Source organism: Triticum urartu, chromosome 3A (genome assembly GCF_056163025.1).
Source record: "Triticum urartu cultivar PI428250 chromosome 3A, HENAU_Tu73, whole genome shotgun sequence".
Taxonomy (NCBI): Eukaryota; Viridiplantae; Streptophyta; class Magnoliopsida; order Poales; family Poaceae; genus Triticum; species Triticum urartu.
The window spans coordinates 733,295,405-733,313,296 of record NC_141875.1 but is presented as its reverse complement, the minus strand read 5'-3'; the positions used below and the strand labels follow the sequence as shown (position 1 = coordinate 733,313,296).

The following is a 17,892-nucleotide window of genomic DNA, read 5'->3' as shown; positions in this document are numbered from 1 at the left end:
CATGCATGAAGTACGGGTCAGCGACACAGATATGAGGTATCTACGCAACCCCGATGAGGTAGTTCATGTGCAAGGCATTAAGGCGGACAAACATAAAATCCAGCTTCTTCAAGTGAAACATGTCGAAGATTGTCTACTACACAACCTTCTTCTTGTAGACGTTGTTGGGCCTCCAAGTGCAGAGGTTTGTAGGACAATAGAAAATTTCCCTCTAGTGGATGACCTAAGGTTTATCAATCCGTAGGAGGCGTAGGATGAAGATGGTCTCTCTCAAGCAACCCTGCAACCAAATAACAAAGAGTCTCTTGTGTCCCCAACACACCCAATAAAATGGTAAATTGTATAGGTGCACTAGTTCGGCGAAGAGATGGTGATACAAGTGCAATATGGATAGTAGATAATGGTTTTTGTAATCTGAAAATATAAAAACAGCAAGGTAACTAATGATAAAAGTGAGCGTAAACGGTATTGCAATGATAGGAAACAAGGCCTAGGGTTCATACTTTCACTAGTGCAAGTTCCCTCAACAATAATAACATAATTGGACCATCTAACTATCCCTCAACACGCAACAAAGAGTCACTCCAAAGTCACTAATAACGGAGAACGAATGAAGAGATTATGGTAGGGTACGAAACCACCTCAAAGTTATTCTTTCCAATCAACCCTATAAGTGTTTATTATTCATGCTAGAATTGTATTAACCGGAAACATAATACATGTGTGAATATATAGACAAACAGAGTGTCACTAGTATGCCTCTACTTGACTAGCTCGTTAATCAAAGATGGTTATGTTTCCTAACCATGGACAAAGAGTTGTCATTTGATTAATGGGATCACATCATTAGTTGAATGATCTGATTGACATGACCCATTCCATTAGCTTAGCACCCGATCGTTTAGTATGTTGCTATTACTTTCTTCATGACTTATACATGTTCCTATGACTATGAGATTATGTAACTCCCGTGTGCCGGAGGAACACTTTGTGTGCTACCAAATGTCACAACGTAACTAGGTGATTATAAAGGTGCTCTATAGGTGTCTCCAAAAGGTACATGTTGGGTTGACGTATTTCGAGATTAGGATTTGTCACTCCGATCGTCGGAGAGGTATCTCTGGGCCCTCTCGGTAATGCACATCACTTAAGCCTTGCAAGCAATGTAACTAATGAGTTAGTTGCGAGATGATGTATTACAGAACAAGTAAAGAGACTTGCCGGTAACGAGATTGAACTAGGTATTGGATACCGACGATCGAATCTCGGGCAAGTAACATACGGATGACAAAAGGAACAACGTATGTTGTTATGCGGTCTGACCGATAAAGATCTTCGTAGAACATGTAGGAGCCAATATGGGCATCCAGGTCCCGCTATTGGTTATTGACCGGAGACGTGTCTCGGTCATGTCTACATTGTTCTCGAACCGTAGGGTCCGCACGCTTAAAGTTACGATGGCAGTTTCATTATGAGTTTATGTATTTTGATGTACCGAAGGTTGTTTGGAGTCCCGGATGTGATCACGGACATGACGAGGAGTCTCGAAATGGTCGAGACATAAAGATTGATATATTGGACGGCTATATTCGGACACTGGAAGTGTTCCGGGGAAGTTTCGGATAAAACCGGAGAACCGGGGGGTTACCGGAACCCCCCGGGGGGTTAATGGGCCTCATGCGCCTAAAGTGGAGAACAGGAAAGGCAGCCAGGGCAGGCCGCGCACCCCCTATCCCCTAGTCCAAATTGGACAAGGAGGGAGGGGCGGCGCCCCCCCTTTCCTTCCTCTCCTCTCTCCCTTCCTTCCCCCGCTCCTACTTGGACAAGGAAAGGGAGGGGAGTCCTACTCCCGGTAGGAGTAGGACTCCTCCTGCGCGCCTCCTACTAGGGCCGGCCGCACCCCCCCTTGGCTCCTTTATATACTGGCGCAGGGGGCACCCTAGGACACACAAGTTGATCTTCGTGATCGTTCCTTAGCCGTGTGCGGTGCCCCCCTCCACGATATTACACCTCGATCATATTGTAGTGGTGCTTAGGCAAAGCCCTGCGACGGTTAAACATCAAGATCGTCACCACACCGTCGTGCTGATGAAACTCCTCCCCGAAGCTTTGCTAGATCGGAGCCCGGGGTGCGTCATCGAGTTGTACGTGTGTCAAGAACTCGGAGGTGCCGGAGTAACGGTGCTTGGATCGGTTGGACCGGGAAGACGTACGACTACTTCCTCTACGTTGCGTCAACGCTTCCGCTTCGGTCTACGAGGGTACGTAGACAACACTCTCCCCTCTCGTTGCTATGCATCACCATGATCTTGCGTGTGCGTAGGAAATTTTTTGAAATTACTACGTTCCCCAACAATGGCATCCGAGCCTAGGTTTTATGGTTTGATGTTATATACACGAGTAGAACACAAGTGAGTTGTGGGCGATATAAGTCATACTGCCTACCAGCATGTTATACTTTGGTTCGGCGGTATTGTTGGATGAAGCGGCCCGGACCGACATTACGCGTACGCTTACGCGAGACTGGTTCTACCGCCGTGCTTTGCACACAGGTGGCTGGCGGGTGTCTGTTTCTCCAACTTTAGTTGAACCGAGTGTGGCTACGCCCGGTCCTTGCGAAGGTTAAAACGGCATCAACTTGACAAACTATCGTTGTGGTTTTGATGCGTAGGTAAGATTGGTTCTTGCTTAAGCCCATAGCAGCCACGTAAAACTTGCAACAAACAAAGTAGAGGACGTCTAACTTGTTTTTGCAGGGCATGTTGTGATGTGGTATGGTCAAGACATGATGCTATATTTTATTGTATGAGATGATCATGTTTTTTAACTGAATTATCGGCAACTGGCAGGAGCCATATGGTTGTCGCTTTATTGTATGCAATGCAATCGCCCTGTAATGCTTTACTTTATCACTAAGCGGTAGCGATAGTCGTAGAAGCATAAGATTGGCGAGACGACAACGATGCTACGATGGAGATCAAGGTGTCGCGCCGGTGATGATGGTGATCATGACGGTGCTTCGGAGATGGAGATCACAAGCACAAGATGATGATGGCCATATCATATCACTTATATTGATTGCATGTGATGTTTATCTTTTATGCATCTTATCTTGCTTTGATTGACGGTAGCATTATAAGATGATCTCTCACTAAATTATCAAGAAGTGTTCTCCCTGAGTATGCACCATTGCCAATGTTCGTCGTGCCCAGACACCACGTGATGATCGGTTGTGATAAGCTCTACGTCCATCTACAACGGGTGCAAGCCAGTTTTGCACACGCAGAATACTCAGGTTAAACTTGACGAGCCTAGCATATGCAGATATGGCCTCGGAACACGGAGACCGAAAGGTCGAGCGTGAATCATATAGTAGATATGATCAACATAATGATGTTCACCATTGAAAACTAATCCATTTCACGTGATGATCGGTTATGGTTTAGTTGATTTGGATCACGTAATCACTTAGAGGATTAGAGAGATGTCTATCTAAGTGGGAGTTCTTAAATAATATGATTAATTGAACTTAAATTTATCATGAACTTAGTACCTGATAGTATCTTGCTTATGTATGTTTGATTGTAGATAGATGGCCCGTGCTGTTGTTCCGTTGAATTTTAATGCGTTCCTTGAGAAAGCAAAGTTGAAAGATGATGGTAGCAATTACACGGACTGGGTCCGTAACCTGAGGATTATCCTCGTTGCTGCCCAGAAGAATTACGTCCTGGAAGCACCGCTAGGTGCCAGGCCTGCTGCTGGAGCAACACTAGATGTTATGAACGTCTGGCAGAGCAAAGCTGATGACTACTCGATAGTTCAGTGTGCCATGCTTTACGGCTTAGAATCGGGACTTCAACGACGTTTTGAACGTCATGGAGCATATGAGATGTTCCAGGAGTTGAAGTTAATATTTCAAGCAAGTGCCCGGATTGAGAGATATGAAGTCTCCAATAAGTTCTATAGCTGCAAGATGGAGGAGAACAGTTCTGTCAGTGAGCATATACTCAAAATGTCTGGGTATAATAATCACTTGATTCAGATGGGAGTTAATCTTCCAGATGATTGCGTCATTGACAGAATTCTCCAATCACTGCCACCAAGCTACAAGAGCTTCGTGATGAACTATAATATGCAAGGGATGAATAAGACTATTCCCGAGCTCTTCGCAATGCTGAAAGCTGCGGAGGTAGAAATCAAAAAGGAGCATCAAGTGTTGATGGTAAACAAGACCACTAGTTTCAAGAAGAAGGGAAAAGGGAAGAAGAAGGGGAACTTCAAGAAGAACAGCAAGCAAGTTGCTGCTCAAGAGAAGAAACCCAAGTCTGGACCTAAGCCTGAAACTGAGTGTTTCTACTACAAGCAGACTGGTCACTGGAAGCGGAACTGCCCCAAGTATTTGGCGGATAAGAAGGATGTCAAGGTGAACAAAGGTATATGTGATATACATGTTATTGATGTGTACCTTACTAGAGCTCGAAGTAGCACCTGGGTATTTGATACTAGTTCTGTTGCTAATATTTGCAACTCGAAACAGGGACTACGGATTAAGCGAACACTGGGAAAGGACGAGGTGACGATGCGCGTGGGAAACGGTTCCAAAGTCGATGTGATCGCGGTCGGCACGCTACCTCTACATCTACCTTCGGGATTAGTATTAGACCTAAATAATTGTTATTTGGTGCCAGCGTTGAGCATGAACATTATATCTGGATCTTGTTTAATGCGAGACAGTTATTCATTTAAATCAGAGAATAATGGTTGTTCTATTTATATGAGTAATATCTTTTATGGTCATGCACCTTTGAAGAGTGGTCTATTTTTGATGAATCTCGATAGTAGTAACACACATATTCATAATGTTGAAGCCAAAAGATGCAGAGTTGAAAATGATAGTGCAACTTATTTGTGGCACTGCCGTTTAGGTCATATCGGTATAAAGCGCATGAAGAAACTCCATAGTGATGGGCTTTTGGAACCACTTAATTATGAATCACTTAGTACTTGCGAACCGTGCCTCATGGGCAAGATGACTAAAACACTGTTCTCCGGTACTATGGAGAGAGCCACAGATTTGTTGGAAATCATACATACAGATGTATGTGGTCCGATGAATATCGAGGCTCGTGGCAGATATCGTTATTTTCTCACCTTCACAGATGACTTAAGCAGATATGGGTATATCTACTTAATGAAACATAAGTCTGAAAAACATTTGAAAAGTTCAAAGAATTTCAGAGTGAAGTTGAAAATCATTGTAACAAGAGAATAAAGTTTCTACGATCTGATCGTGGAGGAGAATATTTGAGTTACGAGTTTGGTGTACATTTGAAGCAATGCGGAATAGTTTCGCAACTCACGCCACCCGGAACACCACAGCGTAATGGTGTCTCCGAATGTCGTAATCGTACTTTACTAGATATGGTACGATCCATGATGTCTCTTATTGATTTACCGCTATCGTTTTGGGGTTATGCTTTAGAGACGGCCGCATTCACGTTAAATAGGGCACCATCAAAATCCGTTGAGACGACGCCTTATGAACTATGGTTTGGCAAGAAACCAAAGTTGTCGTTTCTTAAAGTTTGGGGCTGCGATGCTTATGTGAAAAAACTTCAACCTGATAAGCTCGAACCCAAATCAGAGAAATGTGTCTTCATAGGATACCCAAAGGAGACTGTTGGGTACACCTTCTATCTCAGATCCGAAGGCAAGATATTCGTTGCTAAGAATGGATCCTTTCTAGAGAAGGAGTTTCTCTCGAAAGAAATGAGTGGGAGGAAAGTAGAACTTGATGAGGTAACTGTACTTGCTCCCTTATTGGAAAGTAGTTCATCACAGAAATCGGTTTCTGCGACACCTACACCAATTGGTGAGGAATTTAATGATAATGATCATGAAATTTCAGATCAAGTTACTACTGAGCCTCGTAGATCAACCAGAGTAAGATCCGCACCAGAGTGGTACGGTAATCCTATTCTGGAAATCATGCTACTAGATCATGATGAACCTACGAACTATGAAGAAGCGATGGTGAGCCCAGATTCCGCAAAATGGCATGAAGCCATGAAATATGAGATGGGATCCATGTATGAGAACAAAGTATGGACTTTGGTTGACTTGCCCAATGATCGGCAAGCAATTGAGAATAAATGGATCTTCAAGAAGAAGACTGACGCTGAAGGTAATATTACTGTCTACAAAGCTCGACTTGTCGCAAAAGGTTTTCGACAAGTTCAAGGGGTTGACTACGATGAGACCTTCTCACCCGTAGAGATTCTTAAGTCTATCCGAATCATGTTAGCAATTGCCGCATTTTATGATTATGAAATTTGGCAGATGGATGTCAAAACTGCATTCCTAAATGGATTTCTGGAAGAAGAGTTGTATATGATGCAACCAGAAGGTTTTGTCGATCCAAAGGGAGCTAACAAAGTGTGCAAGCTCCAGTGATCCATTTATGGACTAGTGCAAGCCTCTCGGAGTTGGAATAAACGCTTTGATAGTGTGATCAAAGCATTTGGTTTTATACAGACTTTCGGAGAAGCCTGTATTTACAGGAAAGTGAGTGGGAGCTCTGTAGCATTTCTGATATTATATGTGGATGACATATTACTGATTGGAAATGATATAGAATTTCTGGATAGCATAAAGGGATACTTGAATAAGAGTTTTTCAATGAAAGACCTCGGTGAAGCTGCTTACATATTAGGAATAAAGATCTATAGAGATAGATCAAGACGCTTAATTGGACTTTCACAAAGCACATACTTTGACAAGATTTTGAAGAAGTTCAAAATGGATCAAGCAAAGAAAGGGTTCTTGCCTGTGTTACAAGGTGTGAAGTTGAGTCAGACTCAATGCCCGACCACTGCAGAAGATAGAGAGAAAATGAAAGATGTTCCCTATGCTTCAGCCATAGGCTCTATCATGTATGCAATGCTGTGTACCAGACCTGATGTGTGCCTTGCTATAAGTGTAGCAGGGAGGTACCAAAGTAATCCAGGAGTGGATTACTGGACAGCGGTCAAGAACATCCTGAAATACCTGAAAAGGACTAAGGATATGTTTCTCGTATATGGAGGTGACAAAGAGCTCATCGTAAACGGTTATGTTGATGCAAGCTTTGACATTGATCCGAACGATTCTAAATCGCAAACCGGATACATGTTTACATTAAACGGTGGAGCTGTCAGTTGTGCAGTTCTAAACAAAGCGTCGTGGCGGGATCTACATGTGAAGCAGAGTGCATAGCTGCTTCGGAAGCAGCAAACGAAGGAGTCTGGATGAAGGAGTTCATATCCGATCTAGGTGTCATACCTAGTGCATCGGGTCCAATGAAAATCTTTTGTGACAATACTGGTGCAATTGCCTTGGCAAAGGAATTCAGATTTCACAAAAGAACCAAGCACATCAAGAGACGCTTCAATTCCATCCGGGATCTAGTCCAGGTGGGAGACATAGAGATTTGCAAGATACATACGGATCTGAATGTAGCAGACCCGTTGACTAAGCCTCTTCCACGAGCAAAACATAGTCAGCACCAAGGCTCCATGGGTGTTAGAATCATTACTGTGTAATCTAGATTATTGACTCTAGTGCAAGTGGGAGACTGAAGGAAATATGCCCTAGAGGCAATAATAAAGATATTATTTCCTTATATCATGGTAAATGTTTATTATTCATGCTAGAATTGTATTAACCGGAAACATAATACATGTGTGAATATATAGACAAACAGAGTGTCACTAGTATGCCTCTACTTGACTAGCTCGTTAATCAAAGATGGTTATGTTTCCTAACCATGGACAAAGAGTTGTCATTTGATTAACGGGATCACATCATTAGTTGAATGATCTAATTGACATGACCCATTCCATTAGCTTAGCACCCGATCGTTTAGTATGTTGCTATTACTTTCTTCATGACTTATACATGTTCCTATGACTATGAGATTATGTAACTCCCGTGTGCCGGAGGAACACTTTGTGTGCTACCAAATGTCACAACGTAACTAGGTGATTATAAAGGTGCTCTATAGGTGTCTCCAAAAGGTACATGTTGGGTTGACGTATTTCGAGATTAGGATTTGTCACTCCGATCGTCGGAGAGGTATCTCTGGGCCCTCTCGGTAATGCACATCACTTAAGCCTTGCAAGCAATGTAACTAATGAGTTAGTTGCGAGATGATGTATTACAGAACAAGTAAAGAGACTTGCCGGTAACGAGATTGAACTAGGTATTGGATACCGACGATCGAATCTCGGGCAAGTAACATACGGATGACAAAAGGAACAACGTATGTTGTTATGCGGTCTGACCGATAAAGATCTTCGTAGAACATGTAGGAGCCAATATGGGCATCCAGGTCCCGCTATTGGTTATTGACCGGAGACGTGTCTCGGTCATGTCTACATTGTTCTCGAACCGTAGGGTCCGCACGCTTAAAGTTACGATGGCAGTTTCATTATGAGTTTATGTATTTTGATGTACCGAAGGTTGTTCGGAGTCCCGGATGTGATCACGGACATGACGAGGAGTCTCGAAATGGTCGAGACATAAAGATTGATATATTGGACGGCTATATTCGGACACTGGAAGTGTTCCGGGGAAGTTTCGGATAAAACCGGAGAACCGGGGGGTTACCGGAACCCCCCGGGGGGTTAATGGGCCTCATGCGCCTAAAGTGGAGAAGAGGAAAGGCAGCCAGGGCAGGCCGCGCGCCCCCTCTCCCCCTAGTCCGAATTGGACAAGGAGGGAGGGGCGGCGCCCCCCTTTCCTTCCTCTCCTCTCTCCCTTCCTTCCCCTGCTCCTACTTGGACAAGGAAAGGGAGGGGAGTCCTACTCCCGGTAGGAGTAGGACTCCTCCTGCGCGCCTCCTACTAGGGCCGGCCGCACCCCCCCTTGGCTCCTTTATATACGGGGGCAGGGGGCACCCTAGGACACACAAGTTGATCTTCGTGATCGTTCCTTAGCCGTGTGCGGTGCCCCCCTCCACGGTATTACACCTCGATCTTATTGTAGTGGTGCTTAGGCGAAGCCCTGCGATGGTTAAACATCAAGATCGTCACCACGTCGTTGTGCTGACGAAACTCCTCCCCGAAACTTTGCTGGATCGGAGCCCGGGGTGCGTCATCGAGCTGTACGTGTGTCAAGAACTCGGAGGTGCCGGAGTAACGGTGCTTGGATCGGTTGGACCGGGAAGACGTACGACTACTTCCTCTACGTTGCGTCAACGCTTCCGCTTCGGTCTACGAGGGTACGTAGACAACACTCTCCCCTCTCGTTGCTATGCATCACCAGGATCTTGCGTGTGCGTAGGAAATTTTTTGAAGTTACTACGTTCCCCAACATTCACATGCGTGAGCCTTACTTCATATCGCCAGACGAGGGCCCCGCCTTGCGCCGCCCTCGACCACCGTTGGTTCGACCGAAAACCAGGACGAAGCCAAGGGGCAAAGGGGACGCCAGCGGCGCCCTCGGCGACCACGGGTCCTTTGCCGGGGGAAGGCTCACCATCACCTCCCCGACAGAGGGCCTACCTCCGGGGGGGGCGCCTTTTCTCCACGCGATGCGGGGAGGGACCTGGCTCCCGGCCTCTCCCCTGCAGCCCCCAGTGCGCTCCTCCTGGTAGGAGGGAGGCCATTGAGCTGGGGCCGCCGTCCGTCGTTGTGACCTGATCCTCCTGCGACCCATGGTTAGCATAAGTTTGCTCCTGAGAGATTAGTGGTACCCTGTAGCTGTCGTCGCCAGCATGGTTGATGAGGCTGCCGGCGCGCTCGGGGGGGGGGGGGTCCTGGAAGGCCTCAGCTTCCAGCGCCTCCTCCTCCCAGCCCGGCTCGAGGAAAGAGTTAGGGTCGTCTTCCAGCGCATACTCCTGGTCTACCATGTGGGGCACGTAGGCCTCCGAGGCCGCCGCCCCGAAGACCTCGCCAAAGTGTCCCACGCTCCACGTTGCGCCGCCCTGCGGATGGTAGCGCGGCACTCCGCCGAGGCCGCGGGCGGCAACGCTCGTTCCCGCGCCCATCGAAGGTGGCGCAGGCGCGAGTGGGCGTCCGGTGCTTCTGGTCACGCCGGTGTCGATGAAGCCTCCTGGCGCAACTGGGGGTGCGCGGGTGCGGCGTGGCCCGCCATGCGATCCGGCCGTGGCCTGAGGCGTAAGCAGGGAGCAGAAGGGCGGTGCTCCCGAGGCCGCAGCGTCCAGTAGCTCGGCGACGCGCTCCAGCAATGCATCCCAGCCGCTCTCCATCAGCCGGCACCGCAGCAGCTCACGAGCCACCGTGAGTGCGGCCCTCATGTTTGCTTGTTCCCATCGGGTGTGCGGCGCCTTGGCGGCATCGTGGCTTGAGGCCCTTGCAGCCGCCCGCACTTGTCGTGGAGTGAGGGTGGACGGCGTTTGACTGCGCCACCCGCGCCTCGCGGTGCGCGCGCTGCCTAGGGCGCTGGGTTGAGGTCTTCTTGGGCGGACGGCGCCGCCCTGGCCGGCCAAGCTGCCAAGCGGTCGGCGTTGGTCCTTGGGTCGCCGGACATCGGAACCACAGGGCGTCGGCGGATCAACCGGGGGAAGAGAAGCTCCGGCGCGCCAAATGTCGGATTTCGGGTTCCGGCAAAACCCTTGAGGTTCAAACACTAGGATGCGCACAAAGATCTCTCCCCCTCTCTAGCTCGCACACTCTATGATCTCACGGCCTAGCTCGACGAATCCAAAGAACATGAGACACAAGATTTATACTGGTTCGGGCCACCGTTGTGGTGTAATAACCTACTCCAGTATGGTGTGGTGGATTGCCTCTTGGGCTAAGGATGAACAGTTACAAGGGAAGAACAGCCTCGCGAGGAGAGGTGTTCTTGTGCTTGGTGAACTTGAGTGGTTGGGGGATGATCTGGATCCGATCAGGATGCCTTCCTACGGTGGTGGCTAGTCCTATTTATAGAGGCCCTGGTCCTCTTTCCAAATATTGAGCGGGAAGGGATCCCACAACGGCCAAATTCGAAGAATGACAACTAGTACAAGCTATCCTGACAAAAGTAGTCTTCGTCTGCCAAAGGCTCTGGTGGTGACGCCGTCTTGGGCTCCACGGTGACCTCCTTCCTGCCGTCCTGTTGGTATTGGTCTTGTTGTACCGATATGAAAACCTTTGCCTGATGCCTCGGGACTCCTCGTCCGCGCTTGCCCCTTTAGCACCAAAGAGGAAACGAGGACACTGGGCGCGCTGGCGCCCGCCTGGCTCCAGTCGTCATGACTTGCGTCACAGAAACCTCGCAAGGTGTCCCTTGCCTTGATCTCTCCGCCCCTCGCGAGCCAGCCTAGTGAGGCCTGTCCTGAGAAGGTCTTGCGTCGTCCGCCTCGCAAGGCTTGGCCCCTCGCGAGGGTCTTGAGTGTTTGCTGGTGAAGATGGGTCGTACAGGGTCGCTGGTGGAGCCATGCTGCGGGCCGCAGGCAGACAAGTCTAGAGACCCCGTTTGCAGGTGTTATTATGTATTTCCGGTATTGATAGATGCTAACCTTTACTGATCAAACAAGGATATAATTCAATTCCAAGCAGGGCTAATTGTACACGTTCCTGTGGTAACATTAGTGTGCAATTCCCGTTTGACTTCGAAGAGGGTTGCTTTGCCAGGGAAGAGTTTCACCTCAACTGCACAAATACGACATCATTAGATGCCCTGGTCATTTTGGACTTGTGGGAGAAACATGTCATTGATATAAATGTTGACGAAGGAACCATTAAGAGAGTGGATTTTTTGGTCCCGGGTGCTGTGCACCCCACTATCTAGTCCATCCACTTCAAATGTTCTGTGATGGGATATGTGCCCCGTACTGCGAAAGCGTTTGGATTAGCAGGCCTATGTAAACAGTAAGGGGAGGCTGAAATAATTTGAAAATATGGACCTGAGCCTATTCCGTCAGGAACAAGATTCGGCAGACATGTCCCAGTCCAGTCGATGTGGACAGGTGTGCCGACCCATGACTCGCAACTTGAAACCGAATCTTGAAAATACGGAAGCTCTTGCTCTAACGCCTCACTGCTCCTCACTTTTTTTCTTTTCTCGCTCTTACCAGCATACACGTCGCTCTCTCTCATGGTGAACAATTTTTTTTTTCTCTTTCACATATCTCTCGCTACCTAAAAAACAACCCCTCTCTCTCCTTCCTGCCAACTCGTCTTCCTTCTCACGGCCTTAGAAGAGGCTCTCTCTCCTCACATTTATCCTCTCTCTCTCCACTCAGACAGCTGCGTGGTTTTCAACTCGAAAAAAGGCCTCTACACTGGTGGGTTGAACAGTGACCGATATGTCACTCTTGTCAGGCCTGTACACTGGCTGCTGCCTACACCGGGACCTGCAACCTACCCCTAGGACCTATCCACCGCTGTTTGTTCGGTCAAACGCACTGGTTAAGCATGCTGCTGCTGCAAACCGTCTGGGGCTCTAGTGCCTACTGTACGAATCTTTGCGTGAAGTGGATGGGGCGATAATGGGGCAGAATACTCCCGGGACCAGCTACAGCTTTCCGAACCATTAATGTCACCATTTCTGACCAACAACAAGGGACCTCCCTGTCTTTTTTATTAGTTCCTGGAAACCTTTTTTCTACACATGGATTATTTTTCTCTATGAAATGGGTCGCTGCTAATCTGAGTTGCGCAGAGGCCCAACAGAATAGATCTGGATATGCTTGTGTGAGTACGAACAGCAAGTGTATGAAAGTAATATCTGAAGGGGTCTATGCTGGTTACCCGTTGCAAATGCTCAGATGTCTTCCAAGGAAATCCATACATCAAAACCGGTTGTCAAGGTACCCCCCCCCCCTCCCTCTTCTCTCTCTCTCTCTCTCTCTCTGGGCTGACAAATGTAATCCCCCTCACTTTACACTTGAAATGCTCAAAACTTTGTACTATACCGTCTACCTTAATTGCCTATGCCGCTGGAAAAAAAGTATGATATATAAAATCATGTATGCTAATTTTAAAAGTTGCCAGCTGCTAAAAAATGATGTACAATCTTCCGATTTCTGTGTCACAGATTTTGTCAAGACATCTTATCAAGATTTTGTTAATTTCAGATATTAATGAATGCCTTCGACCGAACAACTGTAACGGGACATGCCATAATACCAGAGGAAGCTTTAGTTGTACTGAATGTTCTCGCAAGACTGAGTATAATCCATTAAAAATGCAGTGTACTAAGAGGCAACAACCTCTGCTCTTAGGTAACACTACTATCGTTACATTTTTGATAGACAAGATAGAACGGAAACTTAAAAGAGCTTAATGCCTACAGGTATAATTATTGGGTTGTCTTGTGGTTTCGGCATTATATTTCTGAGCTTCAGTGCAGCACTTCTCATTCGTAGATGGAAACGAAATGTTCAAAAGCAACTACGGAATAACTATTTCTGGAAGAACCAAGGTCTTCTACTAGAAACGGTGATATCATCGGATGAAACTGCAAATGAGAATACTAAGATTTTCCCGCTAGAAGAGCTGGAGAAGGCAACAAACAACTTTGATCCTACACGTATCATCGGACGTGGGGGCCATGGCATGGTTTACAAAGGCATATTGTCTGATCAGCGTGTCGTTGCAATAAAAAAGTCTAAGATCATTAAGCAGTGTGAGATCAGTCAATTCATCAATGAGGTCGCAGTCCTGTCTCAGATAAATCATAGAAATATTGTGAAGCTATTTGGATGTTGCCTCGAAACCGAGGTTCCACTGCTAGTATATGAGTATGTATCCAATGGCTCACTATCTCATGTTCTTCATGCTGATTCAAATAAAGGTTTTTCTTTGTCCTGGGCTGATCACTTAAGGATTGCCCAGGAAACAGCAGGAGCTCTATCTTATCTCCACTCTTCAGCTTCAATATCAATCTTCCATCATGATGTGAAGTCCTCAAATATACTCTTGGATGGGAACTACACGGCTAAAGTTTCAGATTTTGGTGCGTCTAGGTTGGTTCCGATTGATCAAACACACATTGTCACTAATGTGCAAGGTACATTTGGGTACTTAGATCCAGAGTATTTCCATACCAGGCAGCTCAACGGGAAGAGCGACGTGTACAGTTTTGGTGTGGTACTAGTGGAGTTGCTTCTGAGAATGAAGCCTGTTTTCACAAGTGAATCAGGCACAGTCATGAGCTTGTCAAACTATTTTCTGCGGGAGTTCAATGAGGGAAGAATCACAGGTATTGCAAATTCCCAGGTGCTCGAGAGGAAGCAACCGAGGAAGAGATCAGTACTGTCGCTTCTTTGGCAGAGCGTTGCTTGAGGCTACACGGCGAAGAAAGACCAACCATGAAACAGGTCGAGACGGAACTGCAGACTCTACGGACAAAACGGATGATCTCAACTCAGCCTGATCCGAGTTATGGACAACAGATGCAAGCAAGGCCGTTGACACGAAGGAGTCGATCTTCTCGGCAATCGTCCGTACGGCCAGGAGGTAGCCAACGACGCTATAGCTTGGAGGCAGAGTTCTTGTCATCTGCTAGCCTACCACGTTAGCTGAGGCTATTGAGCTAATAATAAAGGATAATTTGCTTCCCTCTTGTATGAACTGTTGCTAGGACTTGTATTACAGGCTAGTTAGGTTGGTACTGTAATAAGCCATGATTTCAGGCATCGTGATTGTATCGGTTTCTCGGTTGGAATTATGCTTGCTGATATATGTAGACTGAATTTTGTTATTCTGAGATGATCAGAAGAGATGTAGTGGATTATATTAGCAATGATTTTGGCACTCATGCTGTCTTGTCGTTGCCACCGTTAGTACATTTCTGTTTTTTCTCGACCCTTCTTTTAACACAAATATATGGTTCAAATTTTTCCTCTCGGCGCAAATATGGCAGGCATCCGGATACATGTTCGGGAAACAGAAGAAGAATGCACTATATATCCAGCTCTAAAATTCATTGGGGTCCATCACACCACTGCTGTCCTTCTCCAACTTGTACCTCCAGTGTCAGACAGCAAAGGCGTCTAAAGAATTGAATGCGTATTTTGTAGAGAGGGGGACATATTACATCCCAAACTACTATCAAAGTCTAATATACACCCTGAACTCCAAAACCGTTCAATTTACAATCTCAAACTTTTAAAACCGGACAAAAATCAACCCAAGGCCGGTTTGACCATGTGTTGACTGGTTTTGACTACTGAAAGCGTCCAGTCAGTTGTCATGTCACCATCTACCAAAACTAGAAGAACGCCCGTGCGTTGCAACGGGTAACATTTTCGTAACTTTAAAAGTTTAATATTAATCATGTTAATATTATATTTAATATTCTCATACATATCAAGTGACATTGGAGACCTTTTTTATCATCAAATCCTCACACACACACTCTTGACGTCCCTCTTCTTCACTGTCTCTTCCCCTCTCCCCCTCTCTCTCTAACACACGCACATATCCATCTTATTGGGTATGAGACCATAATCCATCTATTTCACACACACACGCTAGTGCATAACAATATGGATTAGGTGTATTATATTTGCCACCACAACTAAGGAAATTAATTTCATGTAAATTGGCCAGTCACAGCTCCGTGACAAACAATGCATCTAAATTCTCATCGTTATTTTTATGTAATATGCTCTCTCTCTCTCTCTGATATTATAGGACCAAAAACTTTTACCAATTACCATACTGTAGAACACCACACTCCTCACTGCATCGATGGGTGGTGGGTGGTGTCTCTCCTCTACCGCCGTGGACCTGTGTTGGCTTGAGTCCATGTCCGCCGTTGGCCGCTGCTCGCATTCGTCCCACCCATCGCCCAAGCCGGCGTTAGGAGCAAACTCAATAGCATTGCCCACCGTCATGGCTCCATTCCACGAGATCGAATCAAGCATCATAGAGTTCGGGGAGGAGTAGCATTTCCACCGTCAGCTCCTCGCTGATGTATCAGCGTAGAGTGCGGGGAGGACACGGAACGTAAATACCTGGGGTTTAGCGCTGGTGGCGGGAACGACCGACACGGCCTCCTTGCGCCGCTCCTCACTGCCCGCCCTGCTTTGGGGATCCTAGCGCCCTGCCCTAGGGTTCCGCACTGGCGGCGGCGGTGGCGGCGTTTCCCTCAAGAAAAAAAGCACGTCTCATGTCCGGCTTGTGCAGGAATCCATCACCAAGTAGGATCAGTAGTTCCGTCCCGAATCGGTTATGTTGCAAGTCCTAGCTATAGCTATATATATGTATTACCCTGCACCCCTATAAACAGTACACCCAGAGACCAATAGAAAGATCAGCGGGCACGAGGCATGCCCGTGTGTATCAATTGCTTGCGCGTATCCGTGTTGCTTCTAGTAGATCGATACTACATCAACCGTGGTTAGCCAGCTACGTCCAATCTATACGAGTGTTTTCGTATGCGTACGTGTTTTTCTGGTATATACTTCAGAATTCAGTCAGTCGGGGGCGGGATGTCTAAGCAAAGAAGGCAGGGCGAGGAGGATGAGCCCAACTACTACCACGACCGCAGCGGCAACAAGGAGAAGAGCCTCTATCTGGTTCTAGACGACTAGCACAAGGGCTTCACCATCCGCAAGATCGATGCCGACAGTCCCGACCTCACCGCCGCCCCCCCCCCCCCCTGTCCTCCGGCTAGTGTCACCTAAGCGTGGCCGTGCCATGTAGTTCGCAGCCCTGGGCAGCAACATCATCGCCACGAGCAACATACACGCCGGAACCCTCTTCTACGACACTGACACCGCCGGACTGCCCGTCGGCCCTCCCGTTCGAGACGCACTGCTTTGTGGCTCCAACACCTTCCTGACCTCCGGCGCCGGCAACGTGCTGTACTCATTCGCCTTCCACTTCATGGAGCGGCCTGTGTCCTTTGAGGCGATGGCGAAGCCACCGACGACGGAAGACGACGACCTACTGCCCACCTACTGGTCCTGGAAAAGCATGCCGACGCCCTTCACCAAGGACGAGATGATCTTCTCCTACGCGCTGCACCCGGACGGGCGCACCATATTCGTGTCCTCGTGGAGCAGGGCGGTCTGCGGCACGTACTCCGTCGACACCAGGAGCTGCAAGTGGAGGCGCCATGGGGAGTGGATGTTGCCTTTCAGAGGCCGAGGCTACTTCGCCACCGAGCTAGACGCATGGGTCGGGCTGCACGAGGACGGCTATGTCTGCCCCTGCCAGGTTGCCTCCCGCAGCAGCGGCACCACGCAGCAGCCGGAGTGGAAGATGGCCGACGAGCGTAGGATGTGGATCCCGTGGCATCAGCTGGAGTTTCGCCTGCGTCAGATGTGATGGCGCGGGTGGAGTACCGAGGAGTCGCCGGCGTCGGCCAGGGCCTGGGGCACAGAGGAGTCCTACTAGTCAAGGAGATCGGAGAGAAGAAGATGATGGCGGCGGGAGGACACATGAGGGTAGACGTCGAGAGGATCGGCCGTCCAGGCTCGTGAGGAGGGCAGCGGTGGGAGGATCGAGTTAATGGTACCGTGTACAAAAATCCCATCAAAACAAGTAAAATATACCAGCAATGCTTGATTGATTCTGATTTAATTTTTATAGGCATTTTCGGATTTGTAGGGCATGTGCCCACGATACTCGCACGCTGTACCTTTTTTTGACGTGTATGATTCATGATAAGAAATGAAAATCACATCAATGTAAGGAAATATTTCATCAATGCTTGATTGATTGTGATTAATTTTTTTATATGGTAACTAATCCGATGGGTTTATGTGGGCGGTGAAGCGAAAAGGTATGTGGGAGGGGAGACGAAAATTAACCGGTCAGAAAAAAATGAATTAATTGTTGCCTTGTATGTTTGGTTTTGATATTTGAAGATTGATTACCATCCGTTAGTTGGGTTACTAAAAAAGAAATCAATCACCATATGTGAATTCATTGTGTTACCAAATAAACG

At 47.5% G+C, this 17,892-nt stretch overlaps 2 pseudogenes; both read left to right on the top strand.

Moving 5' to 3' along the window:
* The window catches only part of LOC125547369 (wall-associated receptor kinase 4-like), a 77,855-nt pseudogene extending 63,343 nt beyond the window's left edge, over window positions 1–14,512 (top strand).
* A 1,876-nt stretch (window positions 14,513–16,388) lies between these two features.
* LOC125541518 (uncharacterized) lies at window positions 16,389–17,270 on the top strand (annotated as a pseudogene).
* The last annotated feature ends 622 nt before the right edge of the window (window positions 17,271–17,892 follow it).